The sequence below is a fragment of the Phalacrocorax carbo genome, chromosome 1, assembly GCF_963921805.1.
Source record: "Phalacrocorax carbo chromosome 1, bPhaCar2.1, whole genome shotgun sequence".
NCBI classification, from domain to species: Eukaryota; Metazoa; Chordata; class Aves; order Suliformes; family Phalacrocoracidae; genus Phalacrocorax; species Phalacrocorax carbo.
Genome location: NC_087513.1, coordinates 49,668,300 through 49,684,866, shown reverse-complemented (window position 1 = coordinate 49,684,866; position 16,567 = coordinate 49,668,300).

The window sequence follows — 16,567 nt, the reverse complement described above, 5'->3', positions numbered from 1 at the left end:
TGAGGCAACACATGGGCTGAGATAAAGACAATTTAATAGGTAGAGCAAAAGCTGCACGTGGAAGCAAAGCAAAACAAGGAATTCATTCACTACTTCCCATGGGCAGGCAGGTGTTCAGCCATCCCAGGAAAGCAGGGCTCCATCATGTGTAACGGTTACTTGGGAAGGCAAACACCATTACTCCAAGCGTCCCCCCCTTCCTTCTTCTTCCCCAGCTTTATATACCGAGCATGACGTCATATGGTATGGAATATCCCGTTGGTCAGTTTGGGTCAGCTGTCCCGGCTGTGTCCCCTCCCAGCTTCTTGTGCACCTGGCAGAGCACGGGGAGCTGAGAAAGTCCTTGACCAGTGTAAGCGCTACTTAGCAACAACTAAAACACCTCCGCATTATCACCACTGTTTCCAGCAAAAATCCAAAACACAGCCCCATACTAGCTACTAGGAAGAAATTTAACTCTATCCCAGCTGAAACCAGGACACACCCGTTTCCTGACGTATCTTCCAAGTTAATTAAAAACCATTTCACTAGACCCTGATCCTTAAGAGATATAAATCAGTGCATCTTCACTGATGTTAAAGAAAGAACCTGGATTTAACAGCAGTTGAGATTCAGGTCTGTGCTCTTTATATTACAGAGGCTGTATTTACATTTGCAAGTAGTATGGCGCACGGAGTAGGAGGAGCATGGATCTCAGCTTACTGTGTGAAACAGAGATACAGAGGAACAAATGCCCATACTGTGGGTGATAGAGGGATTTTACTTTAGGACAGTTTTTCCCGTTGAGTGAATACCCAGCAGCAGTTGGCATATAGTAGGGGTGCTGCTGGAGGATTGGCATACAGCAGAATGCTGGGGGGTTCTGGTTTAGTTTCCTGCTAAAGGACACTGGTTTAGTTGCTCTGAGGCTACACCAATATGTAGACCAAAGCATGTTTAGGTGAGATGACTGGGAAATCTGTTTCAAAAGCACAGTCCCGATCTGAACAAACATAAATCAACATAGAAAATCTAGAGCATTCTCTTAGAGCGCATAATTTGATCTTAATTTTGAAACTTGCCCCTTCAGGACTGCACCAACTATGTGTTTTATTATAATCTTGAATGTTCTTCAGAAGACCGTGTTGACCTACAGCCATAGGAATGTAATCTGTTTTCAGCATTTTGAGCATTTCTGAGGCAAACACTTGCTCATTTATGAAACTCTAATTTTAATATTCTCCAAGGACGTGCAACATGGAATACAACAATAATGTGCTGTCTCACTAGCTACTTATTACTAGAGGCACAGGGTGTATTTGCAGGTTCAAGCTCAGGGTACCTAATTAGATGCCTAGAATAAGGTTGAGAGAATAGCGCCAATGCCCTTAACAACAATAAAGTCTCCTCATAGTAAATATCTTTCCACTGTGCTAAAGTCCTACTGTAAGCAGAACGGATGTCTTTACACTATTGCTGAATTAATCAAACTAAGTTTAGGTTCCTTCAAGCTTTAAGTTTAGTATATAACAAAGGTAGACTGCTTTGCCAAAATTAGACTTCCAAAATGTGTGGATTTAGCATGTGCCAGCCAACATTTTCTAGCATTACATTTTCATACCGAACCTAGACAAGCCAGAAAAGATAGAGAAAAAAACAAACAGTGAGGGATAAACCAAAGACATTTTGAGGAAGCAGATGAGGTTTATGCATTTATAAAATATCCTGGTTAAAAAAAAATCCTTTCTTACACTTCATTCTAATCTTGACAAAAGAATGACTATTGGTTTTATTTCTATTGCTGCAGCATCTGGGAGGTGTCACTGTTGTGTTAAAAAGAACACAGCTCTAAAGCACTTTTGCTTTGGCTGAAAATATTTTGTCCAGTAAGTTAGGGAAATTCACTGCTAAGCATCATACAGCTAATGCAGAAGATCTAAATCTGTCAGCCCTCCTAGCAAAGCTTAGGTTTATGATTTAGAATAACAAACACAAGGCTGAGAAAATCTATCATGGGCAAAGGACTGAAATCCAGAACAGCACTTCGAAAACAAGAAAACAATTTTGTAAGAATACAGAAAGTGTGTTTTTATCAGAAAAATTTTGCAGAGGAATTGTCATTTAAGGAATGTGTTTAAATGTCTCAGGAGAAGTTGAAAGTACCAGTGCTTCTAAGCAATACTGACATAAGCCTCAGAGTGACATGGAGTATTATCTATTATTTCTACTGCAAGTCCACTGAAGCACAATGGAAGACTTGTAGAGACTTTGTATGAGATATCAGGTGAAAAAATAAAAATAGGCCCTTGCCACAAAGTTTGTTGCACCCAGGTATACAGGGGGATCAAGAGTACAATAATCCCCTCTTTTTTGGTGATAAACAGAAACAAAGGACAATATCCTTATAGGTACACAGATGTATAAGTCCGAATGATTTCATTTTAGTTGCTTACATAGGCAGGGAACATACTGGTGATATATATTTTTTAAATACAGTCAGCCTCCATTTTCTCTTCTGTCTTCTTAGCAAGCAGGTCTGAGACACCTCAGACAGGTCCTGATCCTTCCCTCACTGCCAGCAAAAAGGGCAAGCAGGAGTATGTTGCTGGAGTACTGTGATACAATGGCCAGGGCATGGAGGTGCTGGCGGGAAAGAAACTGAATACTTAGAGCAGATGCAGAACTTTGGCTTTTTTAAGTCTTTCAAAGCTCCTGGGATGGCACAAGGGGAGAGTTAAACACCTGGGAGGAGTAGCTGCTTCAGGCTAGCATGCTGAGGAGAGGGCTGCCTCTAAAGCCAGCTACCTAGCAGGCAACTTTCACAGAGCTAGACAGTGAGAAACCTGGTGCACAGGGGTAAGTCTCACCATCACACTCATGAACCCCCCTCCATCCATGTAGCTTCCACTGTGAACACTGTCAACGCTTGAAACTTTTGGGTGGTATCCCTGGATGATGGGTGTTTGTGGTGAGAGACATGCTCTACTCCTTCCCTTTGAAGCCAGGTCACTGTGCAGCAAAATGTTCAAGATTTACACAAGGAGACAGAAAAGAGGGTGCCGCTCACCGCTTGGTAGAGTGGGTACTTGCGTCAGAGAAGATGCCTTGACTCCTGATCTCTGCTTCAAGGAGACTTTCAGCATTTGCTGCAGTTGGTAGCACAGCTGCATTTTGCAAGGATCCCTGTCCTGCTGTGTTCGTGTTCAGTGTGCTGGATGGACCTGCTGCGTGAAACAAGCTGAGGAACAGCCATGCCCAGGCGCGAGGAGGTGCTGAGCCACTCAGAAGCCAGGATCAGCTCTGGGTATGGGCACTTCTCTGTGCTTAGAAACCTTCACATTACAAAAAGAGAAGGCCTCAGCAGGCTTAGGCACACCCACGCTTAGGCAGCAGTTAGGATGTTTATTTTCAAGGTTATGATTGTTCTGTAGCCCTTTTGTTTTAGTCACTAAAGATCTTTACTAGAGTTGGCCCCAAGCGACTTGCCCAAGGTTGTGGAGCAGCAGTTTATAGGAAAGAGGGATCTTCTCAGTGCCAGTTACAGCAGAGGATGTGGTCATGGGTATGCAGGAAGGAGTCCATTAAACTTCAGTGACCTGTGATGAATCAGCTCTTTTGCTCTCCAGATCTCACCATAGTAATAATGACTGCTGCTTGTATGGGAATAAGAAAGATTCTTACCCAAACCAGTGTATATATTTTGTGCTTGCATAGGTCAGGAATCATCTTTGTCCAGCCTGCCTACATTATACAGTAACACAATATGCTGGATTTCTGTGAGATAAGCCACTGTCAGCTTTATTAAGAAAGACTTTTGCCTTACAGGTTAATGCAAGCAACAAGCCATTTCGAAACACCAGTGGATGGATTGTGGGAATGAACATTTAAGTGCAGCTTGTTCAGGCTTGTGCTGGTATTTGGTGCTGAGAAGAGCTTTTACTGATGTCTGTGGGAAACTTCAAATAACAGCTTTAAGAATTTGCCTGACAATGAGCCTAGAGAAAATACCCTGGAATTACAAGATATTTTCCTTTCAAAATAATCACACGTTAATCATATATATTATAATGAGTAATATCACTTCTTCACTCAAGAAAATTCAATTTCTGTATTTCTAATACTAGAATCTGGGCTGAAATCGCAGGTGGTAAATACTATTTGCAGTAATCATTTTTCATTGCTTTTCAGTTAGAAGTCTTTTTTTTTTCAAATTTAGTGGAATGAATAAGACAAAAATATATGTGCTCAGGAAATGTATCTGTTTTGCCTGTCACTCAGAGTAGAAAGAAAAACGCAAGAAAATGTATTGGAAGAAAAAAGCCAGCGATTCCAATTCAAATAAATGAAATATTTCTTACAGTTTAGGCATGGGATTCAGCTAATTCAAATATCGTTTACAGTGTGAGCACCTACCTTGGAGCTAGTTATCTTAGATCTCTTTTCCAATCAATACAGTGAACTAAACACTTTTAAGGTGCAAAAATCCAACCTACTTTAGACATCTATTTTAGGAAGTAATGATTTTGACCTTGTTTCTTTCCACTGGCCATAAAATGTCATACAAGTACCTATGTCATACATCTACCTATATGCTGATGATTTCTATCTTAATTGCTTAAGAAAAACATCCATTGAATAAAAGCAACAGCTGGGGTTTTGAAGTGTTTTATCTCAGGGTTTATCTGTTGGTTTTAGGTATTCTATATCTTATGAATTATTTGCCAGAAAGGTTATATTGAGGCTCATAATTTTTCCTAGAATACTTTCTAGGTCCCTGCAGAAGTAAAAGCAAATACAAGAAACCTAGGGAATTCACCCAGTTTCATACTAAACCTAAGGAGACCCAAAGAGATTTTGTTTTTAACACCATCTAGATAAAGCCAGTTTCAGTCCCTGTGTAAATTCCCATTGACTCAAAAGGGTGATGGCATCTGTTTTACCTGTCCATTAGTATCTTTGTGTGATGAGCATGAATACAGGGCACAAAAAGGAAGGAAGGCCACCAATAACAGGATAGAAAACAAATCAGAATATTGCTTGAATTCATTCTGAAGATTTCTTGGGAAAGCTTCATGTTAGTCTAGCCTCTTCACCTCATGTAATAGGGATGAGGCAGCAGGAGGTGTAATGTAGGCATTGCTAAAACTCTGCTTTCACAGGAGTAAAATTCCTCTGTCTTAAGCGCCACAGAAAGCAGTCAAAAGGTTTCAGTCTGGAGCAGTCCTCTTAGACCCTGGAAATGGTAGAGATATGTTCAGCATAGGATGCACGTAGTGATGCAGAACAGAGTGATGCTTTGGTCCATTGGCCAGCATGAGGTAAAGGAGGATGCCTTTTAGGTTTGGAAAACCTTCTAAATTATACCTGGGGACTCTTACTGTTTAATCATCGCTCATAGCCATTGAGTGTGACAGAATCTGCATATATCAGTGTCTGAGATCTAACTGGGAATCCTCATGTAACATAAGAATTTATGTAACTTAGCGATAGGTAAGTGATAGGTAACATGGGAGCCTCTTAAACTACGATCCTTTACAAGGGGATGTTTTCATTGTTTCACTTCCTGCTTATACGTCCCAAAGCTGTGTACCGTCATAGGGAAAGGAGTGCTCTTAAAGTGTGAGACCTGAGACCATCCCCCATCCACTCAGTGTCTTTCTCCTCTCGTGAACAGTAGTTGGAGAAGTGGGAGGTGATGCATTAAATCTTGTTAATACTTTCAGTTGGTTTATCCTTTCTGTTTTGAAATTGTATCTTGTTTCTGTCATTTTCATAGACATACATAAAATTGGTTTAAGGAACAGATTCAATTTGGCATCCAATGTGTAACCAGTTTTGCTCATAAATCATACACAGTATGTATCAGCTTTAAGAGGAAAAGGCATGGATGTCCAAGGCTTATGAATTCCTCACAGCTCATAAATTCTCCTGGAAACCTGGCTTGTAATAATGTGGGCATACAGTTTCCACTTCCATTTTTCTGTAACTTTGACTAAGACTCAGACCAAACTTTAAAACCTGATTTACCATGAAGAGGTCATGAATTGCATCTGTTTATTCATTTTGTTAGCAACTCAGCATACTAAGACTGACAGATTTTTCTCTGTCTTTGATTTTACTGATAAAGACAACAATATTGCTGTACATAGATAGGATGAAGGGAAAGGTTTACTTTCCTAAATTAGTTATGGAAGTTTGAATCTGAAAGCTGCAGAACCACTGATTTCTGGCAGAGTTGTGGTGTCCACTTGTATTTTTGCGCACCAAAGTAGTCTTTGTCCTTTTGCTTTTCATATCAGTTTTCTCATCTCTTAGGCAACTTTTAGAAAACTTCAATTTCTCAGAATTTTAAAGTCCTCTTCCCAGAAACCAAACCAGTACAGATCTCTTAAAGGTGAGTACTGGAGAAAGGACATCATCTCCCAGGAAAATATCTTTGATATGATAGTTCTATCATATCAGGAAGGCTTTTACCCACAGAGTGAGTGTGACCATAATTTCTGAGACTGAATTGATATTTTTGTTGTTTCTGAAGGAATGGGACTTTTCTTTTATAGAAGCGGTGCTGATTTCAATTAACACTAATTAAATATTTTGTCAGCCTACTGAAACGCATGTGGGATGTTTAGTGCATATCTGAAGGAAAAATGGTCACTATTGAATTTTTTTGAGAACTCAGTATTTTCCTCATCAAAACTGTTAGAAAAAATCAATGCATTTTCATAAAGTTGTATTGAAAAAAATTTTTGGGAGGAGGGATCAATTAAAAGTAATTTCATAAAAATTTATACAATAGTGCTTTAATTTAAAACAAAGCATGCCCAATAATACATCTGGTGTTCATGTAATTTATATTTTGGACTTTTGATTATATCAAATTTATTCCCTGCTTTAAGACATTTAAGACTTGAGTTTTTCTTATTCCTATGAAGTGAATAATCCTTCTCTTGGTTAGCTATGAACGTAAGAAAAAAAATCACCTTTCTTCATTAACTAGAAATTAACTCTTACAGTTCCTCCACATTTTCTGAGCTCTTCATATATACATGGTACAGTGATCTGGTACCTGAATCTCTTCTACCTGGTTTTGCAAGGGGAATTTATATCTGTTTGGTTGAAGCCTCATAAAACTGCAGTAGTAGGCTTCCATTTGCGCATGAGAAATTTACACAAATTATTTCATTAAGAGCTTTCACTTCCATTTCACACAGAAATGATTGTGTGCCCATTTTTACCTCTTGAATGTTGTTACCAATGCATTTTTAGCTCTGCTATACATCATATGAGTGGAGGTTAGCTTCCTGCTTTAAGTAGCTGCATGTTTCAGCTGCAGTCTGGGACAATGATTGTCTTCTATTGAGCTTCTGTGCATTATGGTCCTGACCTCAAGTCATGACACTTTGTCACTTTTCATTTGTGACTCTTACATGAATGCAAGCCCAATGGGAATTCAATTGCAGCAGTCAGGCTCACAGGTGGAAGTGAAATCAGGATTTGCAAGGGAGGGAATATGACTGACAGGGTGGTGTGATTCCATAAACACCACTAGCAGGTGTTTTATTCCCCTATTCCTACTTTGCAGACTCAGTAGCAGCTTCTGTTTCAGCTAATTGTCTTTCAGAAGGATTTTCTGAGAAACTAAAGCCAGTCTATGATCCAGGACATGCAGAAGCAGAAGAGAATCAAAAGCTTTTCTCTCCTTACCTCAGACAGGAGAGAAATTGTGAGATCAATTTCCCCACAGCATGGACCTGTCAAGTTTACCTGCATACTCTTTCAGAATTTCTTTGTTCAAATTCCCTCCCATCAGGAAATCAAACCGTCTTAAATGTGGTTCTTTTGTGGATGGGCTTTGGTGTTACTTGGCTGCAACACTCTGCCAATGACATTCATTACAACCAAATGTTATCAATACATAGCTTTTAGGTTGCTAGAGTACATTCTTCTTGCCATTTCAAATCCAGTTAAAAAACAATGCAACATCAATAGCCTGGGAAGGTTCTGCTGCATGAAAAAAAGTTTATTTTGATAGACAGTGAATGCTTTTTCCTGGATATAATTTAGTTTTACTTATTTTTGGGACCTTTCATGAAATGTTGTTCCTTTGAAATTAAACATGAGTTAAGAGGTAAATGTCTCTGCCAACTCTGAAGTTCAGTGATAGATTCTCAGTTCGTGTGACAAACTCGTCTGTAGTTTACCATTTTCTGGCAGCATTAGGATTTGCAATGTGGCTTATATCCAATGCAATAAACCTATTATCTTAAGACTCAGTCCAGAGTGTTCTTGCTTTATAGGTATTAGACCCATGGGATAAATTAAGTAAAAGCAACATCCATTAAATAAACCTTTAAATTATTTTTATAATTTTTATGGACATAAAAATGTACATGACTTGAAGGCAAGTTAGGTAATATAAATGTTAAGTTATATTTGCATTTCCAATTCTTCTGCTTGATTCACCTCAAAAACTGGGAGGCTATTTAGAAGATGGGCAAGGACTTCCTTTGCAGTATCATTCCTAATTCTTCCAATGTGATAATATAATTTACAGTGAAAATGAAAGACCAAAAGAAAGCAGCAAGTAGAGGATTTTTGTCTCAGAAAGAACATTTAAATGATCTGATATAGCAAAGACTGTAGGTTAAATTGTACCTTGCATAGTTTTCCCTAAGGCAGGAAGGACACCACTTAAAGAATTATTCCTAAAATCCCGTAACTTTAAACAGAATGTTGAGTTGAAGAGGTGTTATTTCCAGAGAAAAGTAAATATTTAAGAGGCCTATTAAACGTAATAACATGTCCTGCTGATAGAGGTAGTGAGTTCAACAATGCTTGGAAAAACCCGTAATGAGTGCTGTAAATTGAGAATACAGTTGTTTATGCAGTGGAGGAAGTCAGCCTGCATTTGTCCTGTAGTTTGCAGTTGGAAACAGGGCTTCCCAAACTCTTGGAGGGTGGGTGAGTCTGCTGCTGGGCTTCTGCTGATGCAGTTATGTAGTACTACGGGCACTTGCAAGCATGCAAGTGATTAGGTTAATTAAAGGACATAGGCTTAGGTAGCATTTAATTATTAAAAATGAAAAGTAGCTACTTTGTTTCCACTGTGGCACGTCAAATTATTTCTTCTTTAATATAGAAGGTTTAACACTTCTGGTTAGGAAAGCGTAGGTCTGTTAGTTTATTATGCTGTTTATCTGATTGGGTCATATCACTAATGCCAACAGATACAGTGGGTGAAATCAGTGTAAGAGAGGGAAGAGCTGGTACCATAAATTTAAAAAAAAGAAAAGAAATCCTGAAGTGTCCAATGACTACCATAAATTTCAGCTTCCTCATTTTCTTTTAAGCAAGCTTTTTCTCTTGCCTGTGTTTTGTGGAGCAAAATGTGGTGACTTAAAGCCATAAGGCTGTAAAAACAGAAGACAAAATACAAGAAAAAACAAAAATACTGGGTTTTAATTGTAATTATTTTTAAACTCTTCTGTGATTTTGAAAGCAGAGGTTGATGGTATCATCTCCTGTAACTTCAGTTGCAAAAGTAAACAACTCTCAAAGCTTTGCAAAATTTTCTCTGCAAACTTACCCAATTTTAAAAACCTGTGTATGTAACTCGGGTAATTCCAATTCATTGTACGTATTCTGGCTTTTTTTTTTTTTTTCTTGGTATATATGCACCTATTTCTGTATTCACTTTGGTTAAAAATATTTCTGTATATCTATTTCATCCTTTATTCTTTAGGAAGATTTCCTATCCAGTCTTTGTCCATATACATACTTGCTACACATTCAGTCAAAACAAATACAGGAAACAAGAAAAGAAAGTGTTAGAGATTCTGCTGTGCAATACTGTTTTTTCTTGTCTTTGCTATTAACACAACAGCAAAAGCTATCAGGTCAGGGTATTTTTTATGTCTCTGAGTCTGTACCTGATCTTTGCTCTTTCCTGAAAGAGTTTGGTTTAAATAATCCCAGTGGTACAAAGTCTCACATTCACAGTCTTCTCTTTTAGTTGTCCTTTCAAGGGAATAACTGCAGTTTTAACCTACCTCTTACTCTCTTTCCTAGTGCAAAGCTGTGTGATTACAGGGGAAGGGTGATGAAGCACAGCAGCTCTGTCTCTTGATCTTCCTATAAACCCTAACAGATTTTGAAGATTAAATTTGGCAAATGTTAATTGTACATGCAGAATTCATGCTGGGAAAATCTCCTTCAGAGAAAAAAAAATCCAGAAAAACAGAGAAGAAAAAAAGCTGCGCGCACAGCCGGACTGTTATGTAAGATGTTTATTTCCATCAAATCTAGCCCAGTGGAGGCTATGCAGAAAATAGGTCAAAGCTGCAGAGTTGTGACATCATAATGTCATCAGAAAGGTCAAAGAAAACATTGGCACACTGAGAAATAATAGTTTATAGTACTGGTCATTTTGCTCTATTTTTAATATCTTTTTTTTCCCCTACATATTGGAATAGAGCCTGCTAGTGGTAAGCAAGCCTGGGCTGTTTTAAAAATCCCGAAGTAACATGTTTGTGATAGCACACGGCAGCATAGGAACATGGCTGTGAGAAGTACTCATTGTTTTGATGAGGAAACTGAAAACCAGAAAAAAGCAAAGAACAAATATTGGTGGAATGTGGAAAGTTACATTTAGCTAAAATTTGACGGTGAAATTTTTTCTTAAGGAATGGAAGCATTTTGCATACAGAACACCTGAATGAATCTACTGTTTCCCTAAAAAATTTAACTTTTTTTTTCTCGGTCAGTTCAAGACCAAAATAATGAATTAATTTAAATCTCATTAAACTTTTTTTTTCTGTTGAGTAACCTTATTATTAGAAACATTTCTCTAGCTCTTGCTGTATTGTTGTCAGGCTCAGAATGTCAATGATGTGCAGTTGCTGTTCTGTCTGTCCTTGAGGAATTTAAAATTTAGCCAGGCATCCCATTACATTCACATGGATCGCCTCTTTATGTTATGACTAAAGTGAGGCCTATATGTGCTCAAGTACATAATAACTTCTACACAAAGTAAATATTTTTAATCCAGATCTATTTTAGTTTTCATGCCTCTTCACATTTGTGGATAGATTTAAAAAAGCACCCAAAACAAAATCAGACAACTCTATTCACAAAAAATTTTAGTATATAGAGACAATTGCCTGAGTGTAATAATAATTCTTACTAGTTTCTTACATATTTGTTAATGTCAATTTTTAAAATTGATTTTGTCTTCTTATATGCTGTATATAATCAAAACAAATAGCAGGGGCATTAGAAGTGATCATACGTAGGTATCTTGGCTTGGGTACAGAGGAGGTACTGTTAATTCATGTTTTATTCCCTGCCTTGTGAGAATTAAATTATTTCAAGAAAGGAAAGAATGTGGTGCCGATAGGCTAGTGCTAAGAAACACCAGTGACCTGAGAGCACAGGGAGGTCAGGAGAGGTGCATCACGTTTTCAGGCTCCAAGCTGCCGCTGCTACGCAGGCAAAGCCTCCTGCTTTCCTTCTACCCAAAGGCAGGCAGCCTGTTGCAGGGCCCAGGAGGGGTGAAGGCACCTATGTAATACCCACTAGATGCCCTGCTGCTCAAGAAATAATTAAAAACATTCAATTTATGCTTTTTTTTTTTTTTAGCTACACAGATTGGGTGACAGTCTTTTGTAGAGGCTCCAAACAGAAATTTGGAAACTAACCTTAAAAGCAGATTGTATTTGCCTCAGCTTGTGTACGCAAGGGGAGGAGAAAGCAACAAGGCTGAGGATTCAGCTGACCAAGTGTAGATACTGACAGCACAGTTGTCATGTAGGCTGTTCGCCAGATTCATGGAGAGAAATAGCCATTTCTAGAGAGCAATTTTTCGCATCCTAAAGGAGACATCCAAAACAGGTCAGACAAACCACGCCATAAAATGTCTACTTCTGCACTATCGCACGAAGGGAACCGTGGGTGACTAAAACACAGGATCTGCACTGTAGGTGTCTGAAGTCAGATGAGCTCATCCCAAATCTCCTTTTGCACCTCCATCCCTTCTGGGACAAGGAGTCAACATGGCTTCTCACATGGGAACTTCTTTCAGGCACATATTTTTGTGTGCGCTTGAATGGTGCCTGGCACAATGGAGACTACTTCAAGGCTTTGTTTGTTTGGTGCAACACCTACCTCCCAGGGATCCTGCAAAAATATCATTGTCTTCGGGATAAAGATATTTTCCAGTGGCAGAAACACCCAGTTCCAATGCTCAGTGATATTTCAATATTTATACATTGTATTCTGTTTAAATAAATTTTTGAGCAAAAAAAACCCTTAAAGATCTTATTAGCCTGAAGTTTAATTTATGATAGTAAATTTTTAGCTGAGTCTGTTAAGTCTTTCGCTGAATGCAACCTACTATTGCTTGCTTATTTACTGATGGGGACTTAGGCATATGAGATGATCCCACAAGCACCTGCAGGGTCATAGCTATATGTCTGTGCTGCCTTCCAAACTAGATGACACTTTCTTGTGTGAACAAGTTGTGTTCTTGTGAGAACCTCATGGCACACAGTCAGCGTTTCTAATTTTATACCTTTTTTGTAATTTCATACCTCCAGTGGCACACTTGTCACAACTGAGGAATAGAACCTGTAGATAACAGCACACAAATATTTATTTCACTCCCATGAAACCATCTGGCCTGTAAGTCCTAACAAGCTGTGCCCTTTCTTATTTGCAATGTGTAAGCCAATGTCCAGGGCTGATGCTGGAGTCTGAAGGCAGTAGAGGAGGTGCTTTCAGCCTCAAAGATGTTCAGATAGCTCAGCCTTCTCTCTTGCTGCATTTCTTCTTCATTACAGACTAAATACTTGTCCCACAAAGGTTAAAACTTTGTATGTCAGGAAAATCAGTTCTTGATTTACTGTCATTTGCTTCAGCTTTGTCCCTTGGCTAACTTCCAGTGGGATTTATTTGATTAGGGTATAAATGAGACAAAATGGAATTATAATAGGCATTCAAACAAAACTAAACTTTGTCATGATTATTCTGTGATTTATAGCTAATATCCAGAGGATGGAGGAACACTAATCAAAAGAAGAAAATTTTGCACATAAAACCCAGACAATCCCGATGCAATCAAAACTGAATCAAACAGATGCCAATTCAAATTAGCCAACATCTATTTTTCTCTTTTCCTTCTAGTGAGTGAATGAATTTCAACCTAGAAAGGGTTTGAGATGATTACAGATTTAGGTCTACTGCCCTTTTATACTTTAAGTTAGTTTGATATTTTGAATATATTAATCTTGCCTCTGTCTTAAAGTACGATGGCTCTCACCACTCTTTGTATAAATAGCTGCTTTATTAAGGCTCATGCTGTGTTGAATTCCAATGAGCACAGGAATTTACCACTTTTTCAGTTTCTATGAAGTATGCGTTCACAAAATAAGATTTAAACCAAACTGTTGTGTCCATTTTCTTGATGGTGGTGGAATGACCAGTATCTTACATATATATAAATATATATATATAATTCTATTATATATTATAATATATATCAATATATATTAGGCTTTTCAGAAAGATGCTCCTGATAACTGGTTTTTTCATTCGGGTTCCCTCAGCTGTTATTTTGCTGATGAAGCAAAATAACTTTCCTAAACAATATGAGCATACCTTGACGGCCTTATGCATTGAAAGGCTGCTGATCTTTATGCTTGCTCTTTCAATTTTTATGTGAGTGAAAGTGAAAGCTGGGCCTGATAAAATTGTTAAGAGGTTTCATTCTGTTATCTAGTGTTCCCTTTTCATCTTCCCAAACTCTGCATATCATCAAGATTAATGTTTCAAGTTACAGAAAGCCCAATCGTTGGAGCTTTCAGATGGCAGCTACAGATGAGATTTCCCAATATTGATCCCCTCTCCCTTCATTTCTTTTCTTTCCATGTCTGAATCATATGTCTGAATTATGAGCCAGCACATGTTTCTTGTTCTGGCAGATTGCATTAGAATCATGTTGCACTGGGCTTTGGGTTATCGATTAGCAGCAGACTGACTCCACTGTTCACCAGATGATTCTTCTTTCTTCAGACGTCTCCATTCACAAATACCTGTGTGGAGACACAGAACCTGATGCACTGCAGGAAAAGCTGTGCTGCCATTGTTTGAATGGATGTTAGCAAAATGACCAAAACTACTCTGTCTTTGATGCCCATCAGAACTGACATAGACATTGTTGAGCCTCTTTTGACAGGACCTGCACGTGTTGGGAAAGACTAAGTGATCCTGAGGTCTGCTTCAGGCCTTTGCTTCTGTGAGAAACAAGTAGGAAAACCAAATGCTCCATGATTACTGATACAAGTGTAGTGTTTTAAATGAGATCAAATTTGGGAAAACTTGGCCATGACAGTTAGGCTTTGTTCACAAAAAAAAAAAAAAACCAAACCACAATCATGGCAGCAGCTGGGGGTATGCACGGAGCACATGCAGTATTGATTCTCCAGCAGCAGGTTATGTTATTTACCATAGCAATTTTTTTGTCTTATATTATTTTAAAGGGGTCATCCTTGAATGCCAACATTTTAGGACAGGAATTTATGCAGAACTCTAATATAGTCTGAAAACATGCATCGGAAAGGAGAATCAATATTATAGTATTTTAATGAAGTAGTTATGGAACATAGTTGAGAAAAAAACAGCATAAAGCAGTACAGGAACAATGGCTACAGCTGAATGACTAAGACTCTTTCAAATACAGAGTTTAAGAAATCTGGTATACAAGGTATGGCAAGTGACAGAACTCCTACGTGTAGCTCACCTATCTCTCTTTCTGAGGGAGAGCAGTAGTGAAGACATTCATGTAGCCAATGAAGTGCCAACCTTGGAAGAACAGTCACCTGAATCTCCATGCAGGGAGAAAGATAGGAAATGCAAGAAGGTAGCTCCATCTCATGTGTGCTGGACTACCTTCTTTAGCTGCCCATATTCCCCACGGATAATTTAGGACGTACACAACAGACAACAGTGGAAAGTCCCAGGAAAGGAAATCTAGTCAGGCTACAGAAAACAACATCTTCAGGATGAGGGTGGTTAAGCACTGGAACAGACTGTTCAGTGAGGCCCTGAGCAAATTCACCTCACTTTGCAGTTAATCCTGCTTTGAGCATGTGGTAGGAGTAGAGATTGGACTAGAGACCTCCATCTAAAGCCTGACCTCAGTCTTCCTATGGTTCTGTGTACTCTTAGCTTAGGTACTCTGCCTCCAACCCTCATCCCAAATCTTCCTCTTTTTACAGTAGTTCCGGTCCTGGAAATATTTACAGGTGTACTTGGTCACTGATCTCGTTAAGAGTATTTGTATGCATAAAACTAAGCATATTCATGGAACAGGACTATATATGTGTACACGGATATTGGTAAAATCTTTTAGCTATCCTACCTTTCCCCTTTCCACAAACACTTCAAGAGTTTTTATATTTTCTTTTTGCCAAAACCCATTTCAGTTGCTACATTTGCATATTGCTATAGCCCTTTATCTTTCTAACTGATTTCTGCCTTGCTTCTCTGAGATTGTAGTTGCCACTGATGCAGAAATGAAAAATCTGTGATCTTTTTTTATGTTTATCAAGAAAACATCTTGAAAATTACTGAGAAAAAGACATTCTTTTTGGTGCCTCAGAAGTGGCTTGCAATTTTTGAATAGGAAAGGTAGCTGTCTGAATTATATCTGTCAATGTTCAGAGACTGCCTCAAAGATGAGTCACTAGAACTGGCAAATGCAACCTTGAAAATGCAAATAAGCTGTTCTTCTTTCTATTTGTCATTACACTGAGCGAAATGTTACCTTGATGTAATTTTCATACACTAGCATTGTGCTCTCCTGCATTACACTCCATGCAAATTGTATTTACTACTGCACTTCAAATAGTCAAAGGTGTATTATTTATGTTAAACGTTGCAGAAAATTTTTACCAGAGGTAGTAAAAATCTATACAGCCTCTGATAAAATCCATAGAGCCTTGCATGACCAAGTTAAATTTACTTAGCTATATAAATTCAGTAGAAAGGATATTTTCAGCTATATGGAGGCCAATGCATGCAATTTTGTGAATGCTAATTGTAAGAGACTGCACATGCTCTTATAAAAATATATCCATATATGTGTGTCTAATTTTACCCTTAGTACCTACTCAACTTTCCTTCAAAAGAATGGCATGGCAGAGCAATTGGTACTGTTTATTGACTTCAGTACAGGCCATATGAGAGGACAATAGACTGGCTGAACTGCCAAGCTCAACAGGTTTTGATCAGCAGCACAAAGTCTAGCTGGAAGCCAGTCACTACTGACACACCCTGGGGGTCTACTGGGGACAATACTGTTGAAGCTCTTCATTAATGATCTGGAAAGTGGGACCAAACGTAGCTTCAGCATGTTAGCAGATGACACAAAAACTGGGAGGAGCAGTTGATATACCAGATGGATATGCTGCCATTCAGAAGGACCTCAAGAGGTGTGAGAAATGGGCTGAAAGGAAACTCATGAAGTTCAACAAAGGCAAATACCAAGTCCTGCACCTCAGCAGGAATAACCCCATGCACCAGTACAGGCTGG